Source organism: Zea mays, chromosome 6 (assembly GCF_902167145.1).
Source record: "Zea mays cultivar B73 chromosome 6, Zm-B73-REFERENCE-NAM-5.0, whole genome shotgun sequence".
In the NCBI taxonomy this organism is placed as follows: domain Eukaryota; kingdom Viridiplantae; phylum Streptophyta; class Magnoliopsida; order Poales; family Poaceae; genus Zea; species Zea mays.
Window position 1 is genome coordinate 147,415,864 of NC_050101.1, and position 27,729 is coordinate 147,443,592.

The following is a 27,729-nucleotide window of genomic DNA, read 5'->3' on the forward strand; positions in this document are numbered from 1 at the left end:
ACAAAAATGGATCGTCGCGCGGCGAAGCGCACGGCGCAACACAAGATAGAATATGAAATTAGACAAATCCGTCGCGCGGCGAAGCGCGCAACGCAACACGCTAATTAACAAATAATCACCGCGAGCGCGGGCGAGCGGGGACACGGTCGGGCGGGGCCGGGACGGGGGCAGGGCGACCGGGCCGGGGCCGGGGCGGTTGAACCGGCCAGGGGCGGCTGGGCCGGCCGGGGCCGCGCACCGGCGAGCAGGGGCGGGGGTCGCGCTGCGCGCGAGCAGGGGAGGGGCGGGGCGGGCGGGCGCCGCCACGGGGCCGGGACGGGCGGGCGCCGCCGCGCCGGGGAGGGGGCGGGGAGCGCCGCGCGGGCGGGCAGGGGGCGGGGAGCACCGCCGCCGCGGGCGGGCAGGTGCGGGGAGCGCCGCCGCGCGGGCCGGGCAGGGGCGGGGAGCGCCGCCGCGGCCGGGGGAGGGGCGGGCGCCGCCGCCGGCGAGTAGGGGCGGGCAGGGGGGCGCGAGCAGGGGAAAAAAAGGGCGCGCGCGGGGGGAAGAAGAGGAGGGAGAGAGAGAGAGAGAGAAGGGAAGGGGAGGGGAGCTCACCTCGGGGTCCAAAATCCGGTGATCGCCGTCTCCAAATCCTAGGGCACCACGGGGAGAGAGAGGTGGAAGAGGGAGAGGAGAGGTTGTTGCGCGGGAGATCCAAATGAGAGAGAGAGGGGAGGGGGGCGCATGGGGGGTTTGGGCGCCAGGGGCGCGCAGGCCGGGGCGGGCCGGGCCGGCTGGGCTGGGCTGGACTAGATTGGGTCGAGCCACTTCGCGGATTGAAAACCCACGACGAGCGCGGACCACTAAACGGAATTAATTCGCGAACCGAAATCCGGAACGGAACGAGACGAACACTCAACATCAGACAAAGAAATGTGCTTCGGCATGATGCAACACCCATGACACTTAGGTTTTGGTTTATACATGACACGGACACCTGCCGCTATACTGGTTTGAAATTGGGAAGAAGGAGCAAACGGGGAAAGAGAAAAGAGAGTAACGCCCGAATTTGGTGAGAGAAAAGAAGAAAAAATTCTACCCCCAAATTCAGGGCGTTACAGTGAGACCAAATCCTTTTTATCCCAAGCTGAATCTGACTCAAACATGAAACCTTGTAAACAGAGAAAAAAGGCATTCATTTGAAGGTCTGCTCTGCAAGTCAGTATGATCATACTAATGAAATTACTCATCAGAAATTAAATTGAAGAGGTTAACCATCAAAATAACCAGAGAGCGTGGTCATGCACCAAATTCAAGCGCTTAATCATTAAGCAACAAATAGGAAGTGAATGTAGAGGATAAATAAAATAAGAAGGAAAATAATATTGCCGCGTACACCTCCTCGGGGCCGAGAACACGAGCAACGCCAGCGACGGCGGAAGGGTGAGGATGGTGGGCGACCGTGACAACATTGACGAGCGTCGAGCTGGCCATGACCATGAGCGCGACGACCTTGGCACGCGTGAGGCGGTGGCGCTGAAAGTCACCTAGAGAGGGGGGTGAATAGGCAAATCTGAAATTTATAAAGTTTAAGCACAACTACAATCTAGGGTTAGCGTTAGAAATATGAACGAGCCCGAAAGAGAGGGCGAAAACAAATCACAAGCAAATAAGAGCGGATGACACGGTGATTTGTTTTACCGAGGTTCGGTTCTTGCAAACCTACTCCCCGTTGAGGTGGTCACAAAGACCGGGTCTCTTTCAACCCTTTCCCTCTCTCAAACGGTCACCTAGACCGAGTGAGCTTCTCTTCTCAATCAATTGGGACACTAAGTCCCCACAAGGGTTACCACACAATTGGTGTCTCTTGCCTTGATTACAATTGAGTTGGAAACAAGAAAGAATGAAGAAGAAAAGCAATCCAAGTGCAAGAACTCAAATGAACACAATTGTCTCTCTCACTAGTCACATTTGATTGGAATGATCTTTAGACTTGGGAGAGGATTTGATCTCTTTGTTTGTGTTTTGGAATGAAGTCTAGAGCTCTTGTATGAGGTTTGAAGGCTGAAAACTTGGATGCATTGGTGGTTGGGGGGTATTTATAGCCCTAACCACCAAAAGAACCGTTGGTGAGGGCTTCTGTCGTATGGCGCACCGGACAGTTCGGTGCGCCACCGGACACTGTCCGGTGCGCCAGCCACATCACCAAGTCGTTGGGTTCCGACCATTGGAGCTTCTAACAACGGGGCCACCGGACAGTCCGGTGGTGCACCGGACAGTCACTATTCACTGTCCAGTGCGCCTTCTGACGCCTGCTCTGACTCTGCGCGCGCAGTCGGCACTGTTCCTGTTCACTGTAGCCGTTGCAGACGACCGTTGGCGCTTGGAGCCGTTGCTCCGCTTGGTGCACCGGACAGTCCGGTGAATTATAGCGGAGCGGCCTCCCTGAATTCCCGAAGGTGGCAAGTTTGGAGTTGAGCTCCCTGGCACACCAGACACTGTCCGGTGGTGCACCGGACAGTCCGGTGCGCCAGACCAGGGCTGCCTTTGGGTTGTCTTTTGCTCTTTTTATTTGAACCCTTTCTTGGACTTTTATTGGTTTGTGTTGAACCTTTGGTACCTGTAGAACTCATTATCTAGAGCAAACTAGTTAGTCCAATTAATTTGTGTTGGGCAATTCAACCACCAAAATTCATATAGGAAAAGGTGTAAGCCTATTTCCCTTTCAATCTCCCCCTTTTTTGTGATTGATGCCAACACAAACTAAAACAAATATAAAAGTGCAGAATTGAACTAGTTTGCATAAGGTAAATGCAAAGACTGCTTGGAATGAAACCAATAATTATTTCTACTAGATATGCATGGATGGCTTTCTTCTTATTTAAAATTTTGGACCACGCTTGCACCACTTGTTTTGTTTTGCAATGTTTTGGAAATTCTTTTTCAAAATCTTTTGCAAATAGTAAAAGGTATATGAATAATATTTTGGAAAGCATTTTCAAGATTTGAAATTTTCTCCCCCTGTTTCAAATGCTTTTCCTTTAACTAAACAAAACTCCCCCTTAATGAAATCCTCCTCTTAGTGTTCAAGAGGGTTTTTGATATTAATTTTGAAGAGCGTATACCAATTTGAAATTATATCAAAAATAAGATATCAATTTGAAAATCTAAAAAAACTTCTTTAATACAAATTGAAAGACTACAAATTTTTGAAATTTGGTGGTGGTGCGGTCCTTTTGCTTTGGGCTAATACTTTCTCCCCCTTTGGCATGAATCTCCAAAAACGGATACTTGTGAGTGAAATATAAGCCCTTTTTCAAACGTTCTCCCTCTTTGGTAAATAATATAGGAGTGAAGATTATACCAAATTGGAGAGCATTGTAGAGCGACGGCGAAGGATGAATAATTCGATGGAGTGGAGTGGAAGCCTTTTGTCTTCGCCGAGGACTCCATTTCCCTTTCAATCTATGACTTAGCATAATATTCACTTGAAAACACATTAGTCATAGCACATGAAAGAGATATGATCAAAGGTATATAGATAAGCTATGTGCAAAATATCAATCAAAATTCCTAGAATCAATAATATTTAGCTCATGCCTAAGTTTGGTAAATGTTTTCTCATCTAGTGGCTTGGTAAAGATATCGACTAATTGTTCTTTGGTGTTAATATAAGCAATCTCGATATCCCCCCGTTGTTGGTGATCCCTCAAAAAGTGATATCGAATGGCTATGTGCTTAGTGCGGCTGTGCTCAACGGGATTATCCGCCATGCGGATTGCACTCTCATTATCACATAGGAGAGGGACTTTGGTTAATTTGTAACCATAATCCCTAAGGGTTTGCCTCATCCAAAGCAATTGCACGCAACAATGGCCTGCGGCAATATACTCGGCTTCGGCGGTAGAAAGAGCTACATAATTTTGTTTCTTAGAAGCCCAAGACACCAGAGATCTTCCCAAAAACTGGCAAGTCCCTGATGTGCTCTTTCTATCAATCTTACACCCTGTCCAATCAGCATCCGAATAACCAATTAAATCAAAAGTGGATCCCCTAGGGTACCAAAGGCCAAACTTAGGAGTATAAACTAAATATCTCAAGATTCGTTTCACGGCCCTAAGGTGAACTTCCTTAGGATTGGCTTGGAATCTTGCACACATGCATACGGAAAGCATAATATCCGGTCGTGAAGCACATAAATAGAGTAAAGATCCTATCATTGACCGGTATACCTTTTGATCTACGGATTTACCTCCCGTGTCGAGGTCGAGCCCATTGGTTCCCATGGGTGTCTTGATGGGCTTGGCATCCTTCATCCCAAACTTTGCAAGAATGTCTTGAATGTACTTCGTTTGGCAAATGAAGGTGCCCTCTTGGAGTTGCTTAACTTGAAAGCCTAGAAAATACTTCAACTCCCCCATCATTGACATCTTGAATTTTTGTACCATGATCCTACTAAACTCTTCACAAGTAGATTTGTTAGTAAACCCAAATATGATATCATCAACATAAATTTGGCATACAAACAAATCATTTGCAATTGTTTTAGTAAAGAGTGTAGGATCGGCTTTTCCGACTTTGAAGCCATTAGCGATAAGAAAAATCTCTTAGGCATTCATACCATGCTCTTGGGGCTTGCATGAGCCCATAAAGCGCCTTAGAGAGTTTATACACATGGTTAGGGTACTCACTATCTTCAAAGCCGGGGGGTTGCTCAACATAGACCTCCTCCTTGATTGGTCCATTGAGGAAGGCACTTTTCACGTCCATTTGGTAAAGCTTAAAGCCATGGTAAGGAGCATAGGCAAGTAATATACGAATTGACTCAAGCCTAGCTATGGGTGCATAGGTTTTACCGAAATCCAAACCTTCGACTTGTGAATAACCCTTGGCCACAAGTCGGGCTTTGTTCCTTGTCACCACACCATGCTCATCTTGTTTGTTGCGGAAGACCCACTTGGTTCCTACAACATTTTGGTTAGGACGTGGAACTAAATGCCATACCTCATTCCTCGTGAAGTTGTTGAGCTCCTCTTGCATCGCCAGCACCCAATCCGAATATTGAAGTGCCTCCTCTACCCTGTGTGGCTCAATAGAGGAAATAAAAGAGTAATGTTCACAAAAATGAGCAACACGAGATCGAATGGTTACCCCCTTATGAATATCGCCGAGGATGGTGTTCACGGGTGATCTCGTTGGATTGCTTGGTGGACTCTTGGGTGTGGCGGTCTTGGACCGTCATCATCTTCCTTGTATTGATCATTAGCATCTCCCCCTTGATCATTGTCCTCCTCTTGAGCCTCATTTTCATCATCTTGAGCTTGATCTTCATCTTGAGTTGGTGGAGATGCTTGCATGGAGGAAGATGGTTGATCTTGTGCTTGTGGAGGCTCTTCGGATTCCTTAGGACACACATCCCTAATGGACATGTTCCTTAGCGCGACGCACTGAGCCTCTTCATCATCTAGCTCATCAAGATCAACTTGCTCTACTTGAGAACCGTTAGTCTCATCAAACACAATGTCACAAGAAACTTTAACTAGTCCAGTGGACTTGTTAAAGACTCTATATGCCCTTGTGTTTGAATCATATCCTAGTAAAAAGCCTTCTACAGCCTTGGGAGCAAATTTAGATTTTCTACCTCTTTTAACAAGAATAAAACATTTGCTACCAAAGACTCTAAAATATGAAACATTTGGCTTTTTACCAGTTCGGAGTTCATATGATGTCTTCTTGAGGATTCGGTGAAGGTAGAGACGGTTGATGGCGTAGCAAGCGGTGTTGATTGCTTCTGCCCAAAACCGGTCCGAAGTCTTGTACTCATCAAGCATGGTCCTCGCCATGTCAAGTAGAGTTCTATTCTTCCTCTCCACTACACCATTTTGTTGTGGCGTGTAGGGAGAAGAGAACTCATGCTTGATGCCCTCATCCTCAAGGAAGCCTTCAATTTGTGAATTCTTGAACTCCGTCCTGTTGCCGCTTCTAATCTTTTTTATCCTTAAGCCGAACTCATTTTGAGCTCGTCTCAAGAATCCCTTTAGAGTCTCTTGGGTTTGAGATTTTTCTTGCAAAAAGAACACCCAAGTGAAGCGAGAATAATCATCCACAATTACAAGACAATACTTACTCCCACCGATGCTTATGTAAGCTATCGGGCCGAATAGGTCCATATGGAGTAGCTCAAGCGGCATGTCGGACGTCATGATGTTCTTGTGTGGATGATGAACACCAACTTGCTTCCCTGCTTGACATGCGCTACAAACCCTGTCTTTCTCAAAATGAACATTGGTTAGTCCCAAAATGTGCTCTCCCTTTAGAAGCTTATGAAGATTCTTCATCCCAACATGGGCTAGTCGGCGATGCCAGAGCCAACCCATGTTAGTCTTAGCAATTAAGCAAGTGTCGAGTTCAGCTCTATTAAAGTCAACTAACTATAGCTGACCCTCTAGCACTCCCTTGAATGCTACTGAATCATCACTTCTTCTAAAGACAGTAACACCTAAATCTGTTAAAAAGACAATTGTAGCCCATTTTGCATAATTGAGAAACAGAAAGCAAATTGTAATCTAAAGAGTCTACAAGAAAAACATTAGAAATAGAATGGTCAGGTGATATAGCAACTTTACCAAGTCCTTTGACCAAACCTTGATTTCCATCCCCGAATGTGATAGCTCTTTGGGGATCTTGGTTTTTCTCGTAGGAGGAGAACATCCTTTTCTCCCCAGTCATGTGGTTTGTGCACCCGCTATCAATTATCCAACTTGAGCCCCCGGATGCATAAACCTACAAAACAAGTTTAGGCCTTGTTCTTAGGTACCCAAATGGTCTTGGGTCCTTTGACATTAGAAACAAGCACCTTGGGTACCCAAACACAAGTCTTGGAGCCCTTGTGTTTGCCCCCAACATATTTGGCAACTATTTTGCCTGATTTGTTAGTGAGCACATAAGATGCATCAAAAGTCTTAAATGAAATATTAGGTTCATTTGATGCAATAGGAGTTTTCTTCTTAGGCAATTTAGCATGGGTTGATTGCCTAGAACTAGATGCCTCACTCTTATACATAAAAGCATGATTAGGGCCAGAGTGAGACTTCCTAGAGTGAATTCTCCTAATTTTGTGTTCGGGATAACCGACAGGGTATAAAATGTAACCCTCGTTATCCTAAACCATGGGAGCCTTGTCCTTAACAAAGTTGGACAATTTCTTAGGGGCATTGAGTTTGACATTGCCTCCTTGTTGGAAGCCAATGCCATCCTTAATGCCAGGGCGTCTCCCACTATAGAGCATGCCTCTAGCAAATTTAAATTTTTCATTTTCTAAGTCATGCTCATTAATTTTGGCACTAAGCTGAGCTATGTGATCATTTTGTTGTTTAATTAAAGCTAGGTGATCATAAATAGCATCAACATTAATGTCTCTACATCTAGTGCAAATAGTAACATGCTCAACGGTAGATGTAGAGGGTTTGCAAGTATTTAATTCAACAATCTTAGCATGTAAATTAGCATTCTCATCTCTAAGATTGGAAATAGAAGCATTGCAAACATTTAAATCTTTAGCCTTAGCAATTAATTTTTCATTCTCAATTTTAAGGCTAGAGAGGGATGCATTCAATTTGTCAATCTTAGCAATCAAATTAGCATTATCATTTCTAAGGTTGACAAGAGAATCATCACTAACATTTAATTTCTCAACCTTAGCAATCAATTTATCATTTTCAAATCTAAGGTTAGAAATAGTGTCATGGCAAGTGCTAAGCTCACTAGTTAATTTTTCATTTTTCTCTACCTCCTAAGCATAAACATTTTTAGTCTTAACATGCTTTTTGTTTTCCTTAATAAGGAAGTCCTCTTGGCTATCCAAGAGTTCATCCTTCTCATGAATAGCACTAATCAGTTCATTTAATTTCTTCTTTTGTTGCATGTTAAGATTGGCAAAAAGAGTGAGCAAGTTATCCTCATCATCACTAGAATTATCCTCATCACTAGAGGTTGCATACTTAGTGAAGGATTTTGATTTTACCTTCTTCTTCTTGCCGTCCTTTGCCATGAGGCACTTGTGGCCGACGTTGGGGAAGAGAAGCCCTTTGGTGACGGCGATGTTTGCGGCATCCTCGTCGGAGGAGGAGTCGGTGGAGCTCTCGTCGGAGTCCCACTCCCAGCAAACATGGGCATCGCCGCCCTTCTTCTTGTAGTACCTCTTCTTTTCTTTCTTCTTTCCCTTCTTGTCGTCACCCCTGTCACTATCACTTTAAATAGGACATTTTGCAATGAAATGACCGGGCTTACCACATTTGTAGCAAACCTTCTTGGAGCGGGGTTTGTAATCCTTCCCCCTCCTTTGCTTGAGGATTTGGCGGAAGCTCTTGATGATGAGCGCCATTTCCTCGTTGTCGAGCTTGGAGGCGTCGATGGGGATCCTACTTGGTGTAGAGTCCTTCTTTTCTTCTTCCGTCGCCTTGAATGCGACGGGTTGCACCTTGGGTGTTGAGGTGGCGCCTTGCTCGATGATTTTCTTGGAGCCTTTGATCATCAATTCAAAGCTCACAAATTTTTCTATCACTTCCTCGGGAGACATTAGTTTATACCTTGGATCACCACGAATTAATTGAACTTGTGTAGGGTTAAGAAAAACGAGTGATCTAATAATAACCTTGACCATTTCATGGTCATCCCATTTGGTGCTCCCGAGGTTGCCACTTGGTTCACCAAGGTCTTGAGCCGGTTGTACATGGCTTGTGGCTCCTCCCCTTGGTGAAGCATGAAGCGACCGAGCTCCCCCTCGATCGTCTCCCGCTTGGTGATCTTGGTCACCTCGTCTCCTTCGTGTGCGGTCTTGAGCACGTCACAAATCTCCTTTGCGCTCTTCAACCCTTGCACCTTATTATACTCCTCTCGACTTAGAGAGGCGAGGAGTATAGTAGTGGCTTGGGAGTTGAAGTGTTGGATTTGTTCGACCTCCTCCGAATCATAATCTGTGTCCCCCTTCTTTGGTACCTGCGCTCCATACTCAACAATATCTCATATACTTTTGTGGAGTGAGGTTAGGTGACGCCTCATTTTATCACTCCACATAGAATAATCTTCACCATCAAACATAGGTGGTTTGCCTAATGGGACGGAAAGTAATGGAGTGCATTTTGAAATACGAGGATAGCGAAGGGGCATCTTACTATACTTTTTGCGCTCATGGTGCTTAGAAGTGACGGATGCCGATTCCGAGCCGGAGGTGGAGGGTGACGAAGAGTCGGTCTCGTAGTAGACCACTTTCTTCATCTTCTTCTTCTTGTCACCCTTCCGTTGAGACTTGATGGAGGAAGAGGATTCCTCCTTGTGCTTGTGGGCTGACTCCCTTGAGTGCGTTCTCCCCGAGCTTGCGGACTTGTCGCCGGTCCCGATCTCCCTCTTGGCGGATGCTCCCGACATCACTTCGAGCGGTTAGGCTCTAATAAAGTACCAGGCTCTGATACCAATTGAAAGTCGCCTAGAGGGGGGTGAATAGGCAAATCTAAAATTTATAAAGTTTAAGCACAACTACAAGCTGGGGTTAGCGTTAGAAATATGAACGAGTCCGAAAGAGAGGGCGAAAACAAATCACAAGCAAATAAGAGCGGATGACACGGTGATTTGTTTTACCGAGGTTCGGTTCTTGCAAACCTACTCCCCGTTGAGGTGGTCACAAAGACCGGGTCTCTTTCAACCCTTTCCCTCTCTCAAACGGTCACCTAGACCGAGTGAGCTTCTCTTCTCAATCAATCGGGACACTAAGTCCCCACAAGGACCACCACACAATTGGTTCCTCTTGCCTTTATTACAATTGAGTTGGAAACAAGAAAGAATGAAGAAGAAAAGCAATCCAAACGCAAGAACTCAAATGAACACAATTGTCTCTCTCACTAGTCACTATTTGATTGGAATGATCTTTGGACTTGGGAGAGGATTTGATCTCTTTGTTTGTGTTTTGGAATGAAGTCTAGAGCTCTTGTATGAGGTTTGAAGGCTGAAAACTTGGATGCATTGAAGTGTGGTGGTTGGGGGTATTTATAGCCCCAACCACCAAAAGAACCGTTGGTGAGGGCTTCTGTCGTATGGTGTACCGGACAATCCGGTGCGTCAGCCATGTCACCAAGCCGTTGGGTTCTGACCGTTGGAGCTTCTCGCAATGGGGCCACCTGACAGTCACTATTCACTGTTCGGTGCGCCTTCTGACGCCTGCTCTGACTCTGCGCGCGCAGTCGGCACTGTTCCTGTTCATTGTAGTCGTTGCAGACGACCGTTAGCGCTTGGAGTCGTTGCTCCTCTTGGTGCACCGGACAGTCCGTTGAATTATAGCGGAGCGGCCCCCTGAATTTCCGAAGGTGGCAAGATTGGAGTTGAGCTCCCTGGCACACCGGACACTGTCTGGTGGCACACCGGACAGTCCGGTGCGCCAGACCAGGGCTGCCTTTGGGTTGTCTTTTGCTCTTTTTATTTGCACCCTTTCTTGGACTTTTATTGGTTTGTGTTGAACCTTTGGCACCTGTAGAACTCATAATCTAGAGCAAACTAGTTAGTCCAATTAATTTGTGTTGGGCAATTCAACCACCAAAATTCATATAGGAAAAGGTGTAAGCCTATTTCTCTTTCAGGTGTTGCATCTCGGCGGGGAGCACAGAGTAAATATGCGCCACGTGTAGCTCCTTCCCGGAGCGACTAGGATCGACGCACTCCGGCGTAGCCGAGCAGGCGCGTGGGAGACATCGGCCAGGGAAGGCGCACTCTAGGTTCGGTGGCGGCTCCGGTGGGCAAAGCGACGGAAGGGGCGACGTGGGAGGGTTAGCTTGGAAGGGAGAGGAACGTGGGAGGGTTAGCTTGGAAGGATCGGGTCCGACCGAGAGCTCTACTGTGCAAGGCGAGCACGTCGAAGCCGTCGCAGCGGATCTCCTCGGGGTCAACCACGGGGTACAGGAAGCCGCACGCGTCGTGCGCGCTCCGCACCACCAGCGCGGCGTCGGGCGCCATGTGCCACCCGAGGTGCTCAACGACGCGCGCCTTCTCCTCGGCGGCCATGCCCACGAGCGCCGCCAGGAAGACGACGTCGTAGGCGGCCAGTTCCCGGGTGACGTGGGCGACGTCGGAGGTGCGGAACGCCATGCGCGCGGCGAGCGCGGCGTCGGCACACGCGGTCGTTGGCGTCCCCGCAGATGTCGTAGTTGTCGAAGGCGGCGACGGGGAGGTGGCGTGAGGCGAGCACGAGGGAGCTGAGCGGGAGCGAACCGGAGCCGACGAAGGCGACGCGGGAGGGGGGTGGGCCCGGGACGTGGCGCGTGAAAGGGAATTAGGCTTACACCTATTTCCTAAATGATTTTGGTGGTTGATTTGCCCAACACAAATAATTGGACTAACTAGTTTGCTCTAGCGTATAAGTTATACAGGTGCCAAAGGTTCACACTTAGCCAATAATAAGACCAAGAATTGGGTTCAACAAAGAGAGCAAGGGTTAACCGAAGGCACCCTGGTCTAGCACACCGGACAGTCTGGTGTGCCACCGAACTGTCTGGTTTGCCACCGGACAGTGTCCGGTGCACCAGGGGACTTCACGCTGAACTCCTCACCTTCGGGAAAATCCAGAGGCGCTCCACTATAATTCACCGGACTGTCCGGTATACACCGGACAGTGTCCGGTGCTCCAGTGGAGAGCGACTCTAAACTCGCCAGCTTCGGGAATTCGCTCCGCTATAATTCACCGGACATGTCCGGTGCACACCGGACTGTCCGGTGAGCCAGCGGAGCAATGGCTACTTCGCGCCAACGGTCACCTGCAGAAGCATTAAATGCGCGCCAGAGCGCGCAGAAGTCAGGCACGCGCGAAGTGGCGCACCGGACACTCTACAGGACATGTCTGGTGCGCCACCGGACATCCAGGCGGGCCCAGCAGTCAGAGCTCCAACGGTCGGAACCCAACGACCTGGTGACGTGGCTGGCGCACCGGACACTGTCCGGTGCACCATGCGACAGACAGCCTCCACCAAACGGCTAGTTTGGTGGTTGGGGTTATAAATAACCCCAACCACCCCACATTCTAGTCATCTAAGTTTTCACACTTACAACCACTTACAAGAGCTAGGCATTCAATACAAGACACACCCAAGTGATCAAATCCTCTCCCAATTCCACAAAAGCTTTAGTGTTAAGTGAGAGTGATTTGTTGTGTTCTTTTGAGCTCTTGCGCTTGGATTGCTTCTTTTCTTTCTCAATCTTTCTTAAGATCAAACTCACTTGTAATTGAGGCAAGAGACACCAATTGTGTGGTGGTCCTTGCGGGAACTTTGTGTTCCAAGTGTTTGAAAAGAAGAAGCTCACTCGGTCCGAGGGACCGTTTGAGAGAGGGAAAGGGTTGAAAGAGACCCGGTCTTTGTGACCACCTCAATGGGGAGTAGGTTTGCAAGAACCGAACCTCGGTAAAACAAATCCACGTGTCACACTCTTTTATTCGCTTGCGATTTGTTTTGCACCCTCTCTTTCGGACTCGATTATATTTCTAACGCTAACTCGGCTTGTAGTTGTGATTAACTTTGTAAATTTCAGTTTCGCCCTATTCACCCCCCCCCCTCAAGGCGACTTTCAATTGGTATCAGAGTCCGGTGCTTCATTAGAGCCTAACCGCTCGAAGTGATGTCGGGAGAACACGCCAAGAAGGAGATGGAGACCGGCGAAAAGCCCACTAGAAGCCACGGGAAGACTTCATCGGAAGAGTCCCGCAAAAAGGGGAAAGGGAAGGAGAAGAAAGCCTCTTCCCACAAGTCGCATCGGAGTGGCGACAAGAAAAAGAAGATGAGGAAGGTGGTCTACTACGAGACCGATACTTCATCACCTTCCACCTCCGGCTCCGACGCGCCCTCCGTAACTTCTAAGCGCCATAAGCGCAAGAAGTTTAGTAAGATCCCCTTACGCTATCCTCGCATTCCTAAACATACGCCTTTACTTTCCGTCCCATTAGGCAAACCACCAACTTTTGATGGTGAAGATTATGCAAGGTGGAGTGATTTAATGCGATTTCATCTAACCTCACTCCACAAAAGTATATGGGATGTTGTTGAGTTTGGTGTACAGGTACCATCCGTAGGGGATGAGGATTTTGATGAGGACGAGGTGGCCCAAATCGAGCACTTCAACTCCCAAGCCACAACAATACTCCTCGCCTCTCTAAGTCGAGAGGAGTACAACAAGGTGCAAGGATTAAAGAGCACCAAGGAAGTTTGGGACGTACTCAAGACCGCGCACGAGGGTGATGAACTAACCAAGATCACCAAGCGGGAAACGATCGAGGGGGAGCTCGGTCGCTTCCGTCTTCGCCAAGGGGAGGAGCCTCAAGACATGTACAACCGGCTCAAAACCTTAGTGAATCAAGTGCGCAACCTCGGGAGCAAGAAATGGGATGACCACGAGGTGGTTAAGGTTATTCTAAGATCACTTATTTTCCTTAACCCTACTCAAGTACAATTAATTCGTGGTAATCCTAGATATACACTAATGACTCCCGAGGAAGTAATCGGGAATTTTGTGAGCTTTGAGTTTATGATCAAGGGCTCACGGAAGATCAACGAGCTTGACGGTCCCTCCACGTCCGAAGCGCAACCGGTTGCATTCAAGGCGACGGAGGAGAAGAAGGAGGAGTCTACACCAAGTAGAACACCCATCGACGCCTCCAAGCTCGACAACGAGGAAATGGCGCTTGTCATCAAAAGCTTCCGCCAAATCCTCAAGCAAAGGAGGGGGAAAGATTACAAGCCCCGCTCCAAGAAGGTTTGCTACAAGTGTGGTAAGCCCGGTCACTTTATAGAAAAATGTCCTATTTCTAGTGACAGTGACAGGGGCGACGACAAGAAGGGAAGAAGAAAGGAGAAGAAGAGGTACTACAAGAAGAAGGGCGGCGATGCCCATGTTTGTCGCGAGTGGGACTCCGACGAAAGCTCTAGCGACTCCTCCGACGACGAGGACGCCGCCAACATCGCCGTCACCAAGGGACTTCTCTTTCGGCCACAAGTGCCTCATGGCAAAGGACGGCAAAAAGAAGGTTAAATCCAAATCCTCCACTAGATATGAGTCTTCTAGCGATGATAATGCTAGTGATGAGGAAGATAATTTGCATACTCTTTTTGCCAACTTAAACATGCAACAAAAAGAGAAATTAAATGAATTAATTAGTGCCATCCATGAGAAGGATGATCTCTTGGACTCCTAAGAGGACTTCCTAATCAAGGAAAACAAAAAGCATGTTAAAGTTAAAAATGCTTATGCTCTAGAAGTTGAAAAATGTGAAAAACTATCTAGTGAGCTAAGCACTTGCCATGAGACTATAGACAACCTTAGAAATGAGAATGCTAATTTGTTAGCTAAGGTTGATTCTATTGCTTGTAATGTTTCAATTCCCAATCTTAAAAACGATAATGATGATTTGCTTGCTAAGATTGAAGAATTGAACATTTCTCTTGCTAGCCTTAGAGATGAAAATGAAAAATTGCTTGCTAAGGCTAAAGATTTTGATGTTTGCAATGCTACCCTTTCCGACCTTAGAAGTAAAAATGATATATTGCATGCTAAGGTTGTAGAATTGAAATCTTGCAAACCATCTACATCTACCGTTGAGCACACTACTATTTGCACTAGATGTAGAGATGTTGATATTAATGCTATACATGATCACATGGCTTTAATTAAACAACAAAATGATCATATAGCTAAACTAGATGCAAAAATTGCCGAGCATGAACTTGAAAATGAAAAATTTAAATTTGCTAGAAGAATGCTCTACAGTGGGAGACGCCCTGGCATCAAGGATGCAATTGGCTTCCAACAGGGAGGAAATGTTAAACTCAATGCCCCTCCTAAGAAACTGTCTAATTTTGTTAAGGGCAAAGCTCCCATGCCTCAAGATAACGAGGGTTACATTTTATACCCTGCCGGTTATCCTGAGAGCAAAATTAGGAGAATCCACTCTAGGAAGTCTCACTCTGGCCCTAACCATGCTTTTATGTATAAGGGTGAGACATCTAGCTCTAGGCAACCAACCCGTGCTAAGTTGCCTAAAAAGAAAACTCCTAGTGCATCAAATGATCATGACATTTCATTTAAAACTTTTGATGCATCATATGTTTTAACTAACAAATCCGGCAAGGTAGTTGCCAAGTATGTTGGGGGCAAACACAAGGGATCAAAGACTTGTGTTTGGGTACCCAAAGTTCTTGTATCTAATGCCAAAGGACCCAAAACCATTTGGGTACCTAAAGTCAAGAACTAAACATGTTTTGTAGGTTTATGCATCCGGGGGCTCAAGTTGGATCATCGACAGCGGGTGCACAAACCACATGACAGGGGAGAAGAAGATGTTCTCCTCCTATGAGAAAAACCAAGATCCCCAACGAGCTATCACATTCGGGGATGGAAATCAAGGTTTGGTCAAAGGATTGGGTAAAATTGCTATATCTCCTGACCGTTCTATTTCCAATGTTTTTCTTGTAGATTCATTAGATTACAATTTGCTTTCCGTTTCTCAATTATGTCAAATGGGCTACAACTGTCTATTCACTGATGTAGGTGTCACTGTCTTTAGAAGAAGTGATGATTCAATAGCATTTAAGGGAGTGTTGGAGGGTCAGCTATACTTGGTAGATTTTGATAGAGCTGAACTCGACACTTGTTTAATTGCTAAGACTAACATGAGTTGGCTCTGGCACCGCCGACTAGCCCATGTTGGGATGAAGAATCTTCATAAGCTTCTAAAGGGAGAACACATTTTAGGATTAACAAATGTTCATTTTGAGAAAGACAGGATTTGTAGCGCATGCCAAGCAGGGAAGCAAGTTGGTGCTCATCATCCACAAAAGAACATCATGACGACCGACAGACCACTAGAGCTCCTACACATGGATCTATTCGGCCCGATCGCTTACATAAGCATCGGCGGGAGTAAGTACTGTCTAGTTATTGTGGATGATTATTCTCGCTTCACTTGGGTATTCTTTTTACAGGAAAAATCTCATACCCAAGAGACATTAAAGGGATTCTTGAGACGGGCTCAAAATGAGTTCGGCTTAAGGATCAAAAAGATTAGAAGCGACAACGGGACGGAGTTCAAGAACTCTCAAATTGAAGGCTTCCTTGAGGAGGAGGGTATCAAGCATGAGTTCTCTTCTCCCTACACGCCACAACAAAATGGTGTAGTGGAGAGGAAGAATAGAACTCTATTGGACATGGCAAGAACCATGCTTGATGAGTACAAGACTTCGGATCGGTTTTGGGCCGAGGCGGTCAACACCGCCTGCTACGCCATCAACCGGTTATATCTACACTGAATCCTCAAGAAGACATCATACGAACTCCTAACGGGTAAAAAGCCCAATATTTCATATTTTAGTCTTTGGTAGCAAATGTTTTATTCTTGTTAAAAGAGGTAGAAAATCTAAATTTGCTCCTAAGACTGTAGAAGGCTTTTTACTAGGATATGATTCAAACACAAGGGCATATAGAGTCTTTAACAAGTCCACTGGACAAGTTGAAGTTTCTTGTGACGTTGTGTTTGATGAGACTAACGGCTCTCAAGTAGAGCAAGTTGATCTTGATGAGATAGGTGATGAAGAGGCTCCATGCATCGCGCTAAGGAACATGTCCATTGGGGATGTGTGCCCTAAAGAATCTGAAGAGCCTCCAAATGCACAAGATCAAGCATCCTCCTCCACGCAAGCACCCCCACCAACTCAAAATGAGGATGAGGCTCAAGTTGATGAAGGAGAAGATCAAGCAAATGAGCCACCTCAAGATGACGGCAATGATCAAGGGGGAGATGCGCATGATCAAGACAAGGAGGATGAAGAACAAAGGCCGCCACACCCAAGAGTCCACCAAGCAATCCAACGAGATCACCCCGTCGACACCATCCTCGGCGACATTCATAAGGGGGTAACCACTAGATCTCGTGTTGCACATTTTTGTGAGCATTACTCTTTTGTTTCCTCTATTGAACCACACAGGGTAGAGGAAGCACTTCAAGATTCGGATTGGGTGGTGGCGATGCAAGAGGAGCTCAACAACTTCACTAGGAACGAGGTATGGCATTTAGTTCCACGTCCTAATCAAAATGTTGTAGGAACTAAGTGGGTCTTCCGCAACAAGCAAGATGAGCATGGTGTGGTGACAAGGAACAAAGCCCGACTTGTGGCCAAAGGATACTCCCAAGTCGAAGGTTTGGATTTCGGTGAAACCTATGCACCCGTAGCTAGGCTTGAGTCAATTCGTATATTATTGGCCTATGCTACTTACCATGGCTTCAAGCTTTATCAAATGGACGTAAAGAGTGCCTTCCTCAATGGACCAATCAAGGAAGAGGTCTATGTTGAGCAACCTCCCGGCTTTGAAGATAGTGAGTACCCTAACCACGTCTATAAACTCTCTAAGGCGCTTTATGGGCTCAAGCAAGCCCCAAGAGCATGGTATGAATGCCTTAGAGATTTTCTTATCACTAATGGATTCAAAGTCGGAAAGGTCGATCCTACACTCTTTACCAAAACACTTGAAAATGATTTGTTTGTATGCCAAATTTATGTTGATGATATTATATTTGGGTCTACTAACGAATCTACGTGTGAAGAGTTTAGTAGGATCATGACACAGAAATTTGAGATGTCTATGATGGGGGAGTTGAAGTACTTCTTAGGATTTCAAGTGAAGCAACTCCAAGATGGCACCTTCCTAAGCCAAACGAAGTATACTCAAGATATTCTAAGCAAGTTTGGGATGAAGGATGCCAAACCCATCAAGACACCCATGGGAACCAATGGGCATCTCGACCTCGACGAAGGAGGTAAATCCGTCGATCAAAAGGTATACTGGTCGATGATAGGCTCTTTGCTATATTTATGTGCATCTCGACCGGATATAATGATTTCCGTATGCATATGTGCAAGATTCCAAGCCGACCCTAAGGAAGCTCACCTTACGGTCGTGAAACGAATCTTGAGATATTTAGTTTATACTCCTAAGTTTGGGCTTTGGTATCCTAGGGGATCCACTTTTGATTTGATTGGTTATTCGGATGCCGATTGGGCGGGGTGTAAGATTAATAGAAAGAGCACATCGGGGACTTGCCAGTTCTTGGGAAGACCCTTGGTGTCTTGGGCTTCAAAGAAGCAAAATTCCGTAACTCTTTCTACCACCGAAACCGAGTACATTGCCGCAGGACATTGTTGCGCGCAACTACTTTGGATGAGGCAAACCCTTAGGGACTACGGTTACAAATTAACCAAAGTTCCTCTTCTATGTGATAATGAGAGTGCAATCTGCATGGCGGATAATCCCGTTGAGCATAGCCGCACTAAACACATAGCCATTCGGTATCACTTCTTAAGGGATCACCAACAAAAGGGAGATATCGAAATTTCATACATCAATACTAAAGATCAATTAGCCGATATCTTTACCAAGCCACTTGATGAACAAACCTTTAACAAACTTAGGCATGAGCTAAATATTCTTGATTCTAGGAACTTCTTTTGTTAATTTGCACACATAGCTCATTCATATACCTTTGATCATGTCTCTTTCATATGCTATGACTAATGTGTTTTCAAGTCTATTTCAAACCAAGTCATAGGTGTATTGAAAGGGAATTGGAGTCTTCGGCGAAGACAAAGGCTTCCACTCCGTAACTCATCCTTCGCCGTCGCTCCGAGCCACTCTCCATCTTTGGGGGAGAGAGCATGAGTCCAAAGCAAAAGAACTCCGGCTTTGGTAAAATCTTCACTCATCTTTTATTTGCCAAAGGGAGAAAGTAGTTAGGCAAGGGCTCTAATGAATCCGTTTTTGGTGATTCATGCCAAAGGGGGAGAAAGCATGAGAGCCCAAAGCAAAAGGACCGCACCACCACCAATTTCAAAATTTTGGTTTTGGTTTTTCAATTGGTACTAATTTTAGAAAGAGTTTTTCAATTGGTATAATTTTCAAATTGGCATCTTCTTATGATCAAAAAGGGGAGAAAATAGTATTTTCAAAATCAATATCTTAAAACCCTCTTGAACACTAAGAGGAGGAATTTATTAAGGGGGAGTTTTGTTAAGTCAAAGGAAAAACATTTGAAACAGGGGGAGACAATTTCAAATCTTGAAAATGCGTCGAAAAATCTTATTCATTTACCTTTGACTATTTGCAAAAGGACTTTGAAAAGAATTTACAAAACAATTTGCAAAAACAAAACATGTGGTGCAAGCGTGGTCCAAAATGTTAAAAATGAAGAAACAATACATGCATATCTTATGAGTAGTTATATTGACTCAATTCCAAGTGACATTTGCACTTATTTTATGCAAACTAGTTCAATTATGCACTTCTATATTTGCTTTGGTTTGTGTTGGCATCAATCACCAAAAAGGGGGAGATTGAAAGGGAATTAGGCTTACACCTATTTCCTAAATGATTTTGGTGGTTGATTTGCCCAACACAAATAATTGGACTAACTAGTTTGCTCTAGTGTATAAGTTATACAGGTGCCAAAGGTTCACACTTAGCCAATAATAAGACCAAGAATTGGGTTCAACAAAGAGAGCAAGGGTTAACCGAAGGCACCCTGGTCTGGCACACCAGACTGTCCGGTGTGCCACCGGACAGTGTCCGGTGCACCAGGGGACTTCACACTGAACTCCTCACCTTCGGGAAAATCCAGAGCGCTCCACTATAATTCACCGGACTGTCCGATGTACACCGGACAGTGTCCGGTGCTCCAGTGGAGAGCGACTCTGAACTCGCCAGCTTCGGGAATTCGCTCCGCTATAATTCCCGGACATGTCTGTCGGTGTTTTGGGTCCGACCGCACACCCAGGGTTACCCCTCGAAGTGTTTTTAGGAGTAGGACGGTGTCGACAACTGTAGCAAAATGGTTCGTGTCGATCGCACGAGGAACAGTGGACAAGGTTTACAGGTTCGGGCCGCTTAGAGATGCGTAACACCCTACGTCCTGGTGAGTATGCTTGGTGAATGTGGTTACAAGAGGGCTCTCTGGATTGAGAATACCGAGAGTTGACGTGGATGGCTAAGTAATAGGGTCGATCGTTCTGAAGGGGTGCCCCCTAGGCCTTATATACTCGACCGTGGGGCAATACATGTGGATATGATAACAGCAAGTAGCTAAAAGATAATGAACCTCTTGAGTTTATCCCTGCGTAACCCTCGCCGACTTATCCTCACATGGCTCCGTTGCATGGGGGCTCCAACGCGGGAAAGTCGGATCTCTGTTGTGGTCACTCGCTCGACGTCGTGGGCCGTCCGGGTTTGCACCAATCCGGCCTCATGTCGTTCTGCTTTGCTGGTTGCCTCTCCCCAGGCCCACGAAAGAATGACCTTACGATTTATTGGGCTCTTGGGCCTTTCGTGAGGTCTTTTACTCTTTTAGTGGACCCGGGGGATATCTATCCCCCACAAGCCCCCGATCTTTGGGTTAATTTAGAGGTAATCAGCCCAAAGATCCCAGGTCCAGCTTGCAGGTGTTTTGGAGAAAATGACTTCTTGTTGTCTTCTCCCGCTTTGATCACTCGTAGACCGAAACCTTGTTTCGTGCTTGTGCCTTAGAGGTCGGCATTTCAATTTGTAGGGTTCTGAACTTCATTGGGTGCACCGGAGGTGCACCCAATGGGTGTAGCCCCCGAGCTTCGAGTAGATTTTAGAAAATAATCTACTCGAAGGTCTTCCCCAGAAATTATTTCCATTTGTGCTCCTGCATTTTGGTTGAAAGCTGGCCTTTTAATCTTGTTCCACGCCCTTTATAAGTCGGCACTATCTTGGCTTGGAATGATAATCCATGGGGTGCACCGGAGGTGCACCCAATGGGTGTAGCCCCCGACCTTCAAATGGATTTTTGAGGATAATCCATTCGAAGGTCTTCCTTTTGTGTCTCTTTGCTGAAAATTATCCTTTCTGGTTTGTAGAAATCGGCATGAAGCTATTCGCATTATGCTTTGGAGGTCAGCATTATGTCATCAATATTTTGCTTCAGAGGTCAGCATATATTTTGTCTTTAGCAGCCGAGTTCGCAATCCATCCATATCTTGCTAGGTAGTGCAATTTATTTGCTCTGCGACTGATTGGACGTTTGATGGACGTTCTCTGTCTAGTCTTCACATCGCTTCTGTCGGCCATATTTTGTACTTTACTGGCTATGTTTGGCTTTCCTCTGATCCTTACTGATATCTCATTTTTGTCTTGAGGTATTCACTGCGTGCCCTGCACAGATGTGACCGTTTTAAAAAATATATTGATAATTCCTGGGCGTCCCCCCCCAATGGGTGTGGGCAAGGGACGGCTTGGTGCGCTGAGTGTTTTAGCCGGCTGCTTCTGAGTAGTAATGTGATGTGACGGTGGGTGTAATCATATCCTCCGCGCTGTTGACTGGAGTCCCAATGGGTGTTGTGTTGCGTGAAACGGCGTCAGCCGCCTGACGTGTCTTCAGACGGGTTGAAGTGCTTATTGAATGCTTTGCGACTGTTCGGTGACCGCGGTTGGAGGTGAGCGGTTGCCTTCTTCTTCTATAAATAGTGCCTTTGCCTCTCTGGTTATTTCTCATCTCTTGCTGTTCTCCGTTGCTTGCTTTCTTCCTCTCCTTGCACTTCCACCATGGGCAAGAACTACAAACTCAAGCGCGAGCCGACTCCTCCGTCAGAGGACTTTGGCGACTCGGAATACTCAGAGGAGGAGTTCTCCTCTGAGTCCGAGGGGTCTCCGGCTCCCGTCTCTCCCCCAGCGTCGTCCGATGACTCGGACGACTCTCAGGGGATTGCCGCGGAGGTCTGGACGTACATCCGGGTCGTCGAGCGCTCCAGGCTCGAGGGCTCGGATGAGTCAGAGTACTCCTCGGATGAGGAGGACTCGGACGGCGGCGGCGAGGACGAGGACGACGATGACGACGACGGCGGCGGCGGCGACGACGGTGACGGTGACGGCGACGGCAGCGGCAGGGGCAGCAACGGCGGCAGCAGGGGTGGCAACGGCGACAGCAGCAGGGGCAACGGCGGCGGCAGCAGCAGCAAGGGCAGCAACAAGGCCAGTGGCTAAATGCCACTGGTTTTTAGATATTAGTATAGATTAGAAGTAGTATAGTAAAATAACGTAGTAGTATTAGTAGTGTAGAGTAGTGTAGTGTAGCGTAGTAGTAGTAGTAGTAGTAGGGGAGTATCAACTCATAATGAGTTGATTTGTAAGTATTGTTACTTCCCTTAATGAGAAATGACTGTCTCCTCCTGCGCCAATTATTTTTGCTTCATAGTAAATTGATCTCTTGTTTTGTGAAGTTGATTCATTCGGAATAGTATCTAAATAACTCGGGCATCATACTGACGCTGTTAGGAATAGCCACCGAGTAACTTGCAGACGGCGCTGGCGCTTTTAGAGGTAACGCCGAGCAACTGAGGACTGTATCAGTGTTTTAGAAGTAACGCCGGGTGATTGGGAAGCGTTGTCGGCATTTTAGTGGTAATGCCGAGCGACTTGAGACGGTGCCAGAGGGCGAATTCAGCGTTTTAGAGGTAACGCCGAGCCACTGAGAGGCGACGTCGGCGTTTTAGAGGCAACGCCGAGCGACTGAACACTGTATCAGCGTTTTAGAGGCAACGCCGAGTGATTGAACGCGATATCAGCATTGTAGAAACAACGCCGAGCGACTGAACACTGTATCGGCGTTTTAGAGGTAACGCCGAGTGATTGGAAAGCGATGTCAGCATTTTAGAGGTAACGCCGAGCGACTGAACACGAAATCAGCGTTTTGGAGGCAACGCCGAGCGACTGAACACTGTATCAGCGTTTTAGAGGCAACGCCGAGTGATTGAACGTGATATCAGCATTGTAGAAACAACGCCGAGCGACTGAACACTGTATCGGCGTTTTAGAGGTAACGCCGAGTGACTGAACACTGTATCAGCGTTTTAGAGGCAACGCCGAGTGATTGAACGCGATATCAGCATTGTAGAAACAACGCCGAGCGACTGAACACTGTATCGGCATTTTAGAGGTAACGCCGAGTGATTGGAAAGCGATGTCAGCATTTTAGAGGTAACGCCGAGCGACTGAACACGAAATCGGCGTTTTGGAGGCAACGCCGAGTGATAGCAGGCTGCGCGAGCCAATTTGAGGACGATGGCCGAGTGATGAGGTGGCGTACCGGTGTTCTGGAGATAACTGTCGGGTTCCCACGTGGCATGCTGGGGTTTTGGAAATAACCACCGGGTGATGACTGGGCACTTTTTGAAACGGTATCTGGCTCGAGAATATCCCATAAGAGCTGCGCTTTTAGCCGCCTTTGCTTTCCGTGCCTTAGTTCTTGCTTTTCCACTTCCGAATCCTCTCCGCCATTCGCCTTCCTCCCTGCTCGCTGTTAGAATTGAGATGGCACCCAAGAGGAAGACTGCGAGCTCATCTGCTGTGGTGATTCCTCCAATCGACCCCAACAGCCAGTTGCCTTTCGCAGGTAACCACATGTCCATCATTTCTGAAGCTGAACTTCTCCACCTCGTATCCATCGGGGTTCTTCCTCCGCGAGAACTCTGTTCTTGGCGGATTTGCCACGGGTTTACTGTTCCGACAGAGGATACCCATGAGTCCGTTGTTTACGCCCCTTTTCTTCTCCGTGGCCTCGGCCTTCCCATCTCTCCCTTTTTCCGCGACCTCCTTGATTTCTACCATATTAATTTGACCCATTTGAACCCCAACTCAATTCTGCAAATCTCCATTTTCGTTCACTTATGCGAGGCCTTTCTTGGCGTCCTGCCACATTTCGGTTTATGGAAATATTTGTATCATTGTCGCCCTGGGATGGCCGGGGGACAACATCAGTTGGTCGGGGGTGCCAGCTTGGAGATGCGCCGCGGGAGGAAAACTGAATATCTCGAGATCCCCCTCAAGGACAGCATTAAAGGATGGCGCCTAGAGTGGTTTATAGTTGAGAATTATGGGAATTCTCTCCCCTCCCGGTCGGGAAGACAGCCGGATGTTCGCACCCCAAGCTGGACCGAGTCTCCCACAGATCAGGAGGTAGCTGAAGCAAGTGTGTTGCTAGCTGAAGTTGGACTGCTGAAGGAGAGGGGTCTAACTGCTGAAGCTGTAGTTACTGACTTTGTTTTCAAGAATATTCAGCCACTGAAAGACAGGGCCTATCCAGCTTATCTGTATCGAGGGCTAGCCGACTCAACTCGGGTTACCAATAGGAGAATTCCTTCTGCAGATTTGGTGAGCCGACTTGAAATGATTCTCAGGGGCAAGGTGTCAAATGTTGGTGCTCCAGTGGCGTACTCGGCCTGGAACTTGCCTCCTCCCAAAGCCTTCACTCTTTTCGTGTCGAATCCACCCGTTACTGATGGCAATTTGGGCCTTAGAGTGCGACCCTCTGCTGAAGAAGTTAGTGCTTTGGTTGCTTCGCTTGGGGAGATTCCTGATGACGAACGGCAGGTCCATTTTGCGGTGCCCCTGAACCCTAGTGATGCAGATATAAATGCTATGCTCGATTTGCTAGCTGAGGATTCTTCCGATGCTGCTCCTGCTGGGGCGCTGGCAGTGGTGCCCCTCCCAGAGGTTGACACGACTTTGGATGCACAGAAGCCTGTCAGTACTCGCCCGAGGCGCCCTTGCCGAGCCAATCAGCCTGATCCTTCTGCTGATGAGCAGAAGAAGAAAAGAAGACGCCTCCGGCGAGTATCCAGCTTTGATCAGGACGTTGGTACCTCGGTTCCTGCTACTGAAGAAATGCCTGCGACTGGACTTATTGATGCTGACCCCAATGGGTGTACCCAATCGGCTGCTGATCCCAATGTGGGTGCTCCACCTGTTGCTGATCCTAATGGGGGTGCTGCTTGTGTTGCCAATGTGGATGATGAGGAGGAAGAAAATGAAGCTCCTTTGACTCGGAAAAACAGTCGGCAATTCATCGCCAGCGGTGGAAGTAGTGGAGTTCCCTCTCCTGCTTTGTCTGCCCTCATTGGTCTGCAAGAACTGTCCCTAGCCAACTTTGATCAAACTCTTGAAGATATGGTCCCAGAAGACTTGTTATCGGAGCCAGTGGATGATGGTGCAATGGAGGCTTGCGTTGACGTGCCTGATGCTGGGTTGAGGTCATCCCGTGCCTCGTCGACCTTAGAGCGCGATCTCGAGGGTCGGGAAGCTGACTTGGATTGTCCTGGTCCTATGGAAGTAGCTGAGGGCCCGTCAACCTTAGAGGTGATTACTGCGGAGAGCTTGGACCTCAAGAATGGTGCTGACACATGCCCAGCCCCCGAGGATGTCGCCGGGGATGACTTAGCTCGGGTGAAGAGTATAAGCCACTGCCCAGCCTCCGAGGGTGCTGCCGGGGATGATCCGGCTCAAGTGGGCAGTGCCAACTATGACCCAGCCCCCGAGGGTGCCCGAGCAGGGTCTCCTTCCTGTACTTCCATGGACGTTCACGCAGGATCTCCTCCACACTCTGGTTGTATGGTGGTAGTTCAAACTTTGGATCAGGGAGTCGCTTTAGAGGGCAGCGTCCCTGCTGACCGAGTGTTGGGCTCTGTTGAAGGTACTGAGCTGATCTCTGCTGGTTCGTTGCAAGCTGCTTCGGGTGGTGGCCTTACGCCTGCTTATCAACTGATCTCCCCTGATTTGGGGATCCCTTCGTTCTTTTCCAACCTCCAGGTACTGTGATGTATTTTAGCTTGATTTTCACATTGTATGAACTGTTGTCATCACACTCATCTGTTTTCCTCGTCAGGCGTTGGTGGATGGGATGGCCAGCCAGCTGAGATTGCGGGGAGCTTCCGTTCCAGAAGTGGCTTCGTCTCTTGCATGTTGGAATCCAGTGTCACTTCAACATCGCGTCTCTGAATTGGAGGCAGCCAACGCTGGTTAGTGCCCTTTTTGCTTTTCCTTGCCTTTGTTGTGGACTGTTTTACCTTCTGACCCCGTTTTGTTTGATTATCTCTTGCTAGGAATGACTCGGCAGATTTCATTTGTTGAAGAAAAACACTCCCGAGATCAGGCTGAATGGGTCCAGCGGTGCGCTGACTTCGAGGAGAAGTACTCTCAGAGCCAAACTGAACTGGGTCAAGTCTCCGCTGCCTTGGATGACGCTAATGCCCTGAGTTCTTCTCTTCATGCTCAGCTCAATTCTGAAAAGGTGATTTACAAAGTTGTGCCTTGCCTTGCTGAGTTCCTTATTACTTGCTGGATTTTTGAAGGAGTTGATTTTTGCTTTGCAGGAAGAAAAACGTATCCTTGCTGCTTCTCGTGACAATCTTGACAGATTGTATCGTGATTCTAGCAACTCGCTGACCATCTTGGAGAGGAGTCACCGCTTTACAATGGAGGAATTGGACAATCAACGTTGTAAGCTGCAGGAATCTGCGGACGAAGTGACCCGCCTCAAACAGTTGATATCAGCAAAGGATGCCACCATTAAAGAACTCCGAGCTTCCAAGAAATCCATTGCCCAAGAGTTAGAGACTGCTCGACTGGCTGCTAAAGTTACCGAAGAAACTTCTGTTACTCTCAAAGCCTAGCGCGACAAAGCCATGGACAAGGCTATTCGGGCGGGACGAATCTTGATGAGGAGGCCCGGCGTGGTTGTTCCTAAAGACATAAGGGCTGACGTGAATGCTGCCCCCGATTCCTCGAGTCGTCCTTCTTCGTCGGTCGCCCCTGAGAAAGACATTGCGAAATAGAGAAACATTTTGCGTGCTTTGAGCGCGTGGTTTGATAGTCGCCTAGAGGGGGGGTGAATAGGGCGAAACTGAAATTTACAAATATAAACACAACTACAAGCCGGGGTTAGCGTTAGTAATAATAAACGAGTCCAAGAGAGAGGGCGCAAAACAAATCCCAAGCAAATAAGCAAGTGAGACACGGAGATTTGTTTTACCGAGGTTCGGTTCTTGCAAACCTACTCCCCGTTGAGGAGGCCACAAAGGCCGGGTCTCTTTCAACCCTTCCCTCTCTCAAACGGTCCCTTGGACCGAGTGAGCTTTCCTTCTTCTCAATCAACCGGGAACAAAACTTCCCCGCAAGGGCCACCACACAATCGGTGCCTCTTGCCTCGGTTACAATTGAGTGCTGATCACAAGAGCAAAAGAGAAAGAAAGAATGCGATCCAAGCGCAAGAGCTCAAATGAACACGGCAAATCACTCTCTCTAGTCACTAGGGCTTTGTGTGGAATTGGAGAGGATTTGATCTCTTTGAATGTGTCTAGAATTGAATGCCTAGCTCTTGTAAGTGGTTGAGAAGTGGGAAAACTTGGATAGCCATGAATGTGGGGTGGTTGGGGTATTTATAGCCCCAACCACCAAACTTGACCGTTGGCTGGAGGCTTCTGTTCGATGGCGCACCGGACAGTCCGGTGCACACCGGACAGTCCGGTGCCCCTGCCACGTCATCACTGCCGTTGGATTCTAGCCGTTGGAGCTTCTGACTTGTGGGCCCGCCTGGGTGTCCGGTGCACACCGGACATGCACTGTTTGATGTCCGGTGCACCGGTATGGGCGAGTCTGACGACTGCGCGCGCTGCGCGCGCATTTAATGCACCGCAGGGAGCCGTTGGCGCCGCAGGGAGCCGTTGCTCCGCTGGCACACCGGACAGTCCGGTGCACACCGGACAGTCCGGTGAATTATAGCGGAGCGGCTGCCGCGCGAACCCGAGGCTGGCGAGTTCAGGAGGCCGAGCTTCCTTGGAGCACCGGACATGTCCGGTGCACCGGTATGGGCGAGTCTGACGACTG

The 27,729-nt window shown here is 47.7% G+C and overlaps 1 pseudogene; it reads right to left on the reverse strand.

Moving 5' to 3' along the window:
* Window positions 1–10,794: 10,794 nt before the first annotated feature.
* The window catches only part of LOC103631474 (nicotianamine synthase 9-like), a 44,388-nt pseudogene continuing 27,453 nt past the window's right edge, over window positions 10,795–27,729 (reverse strand).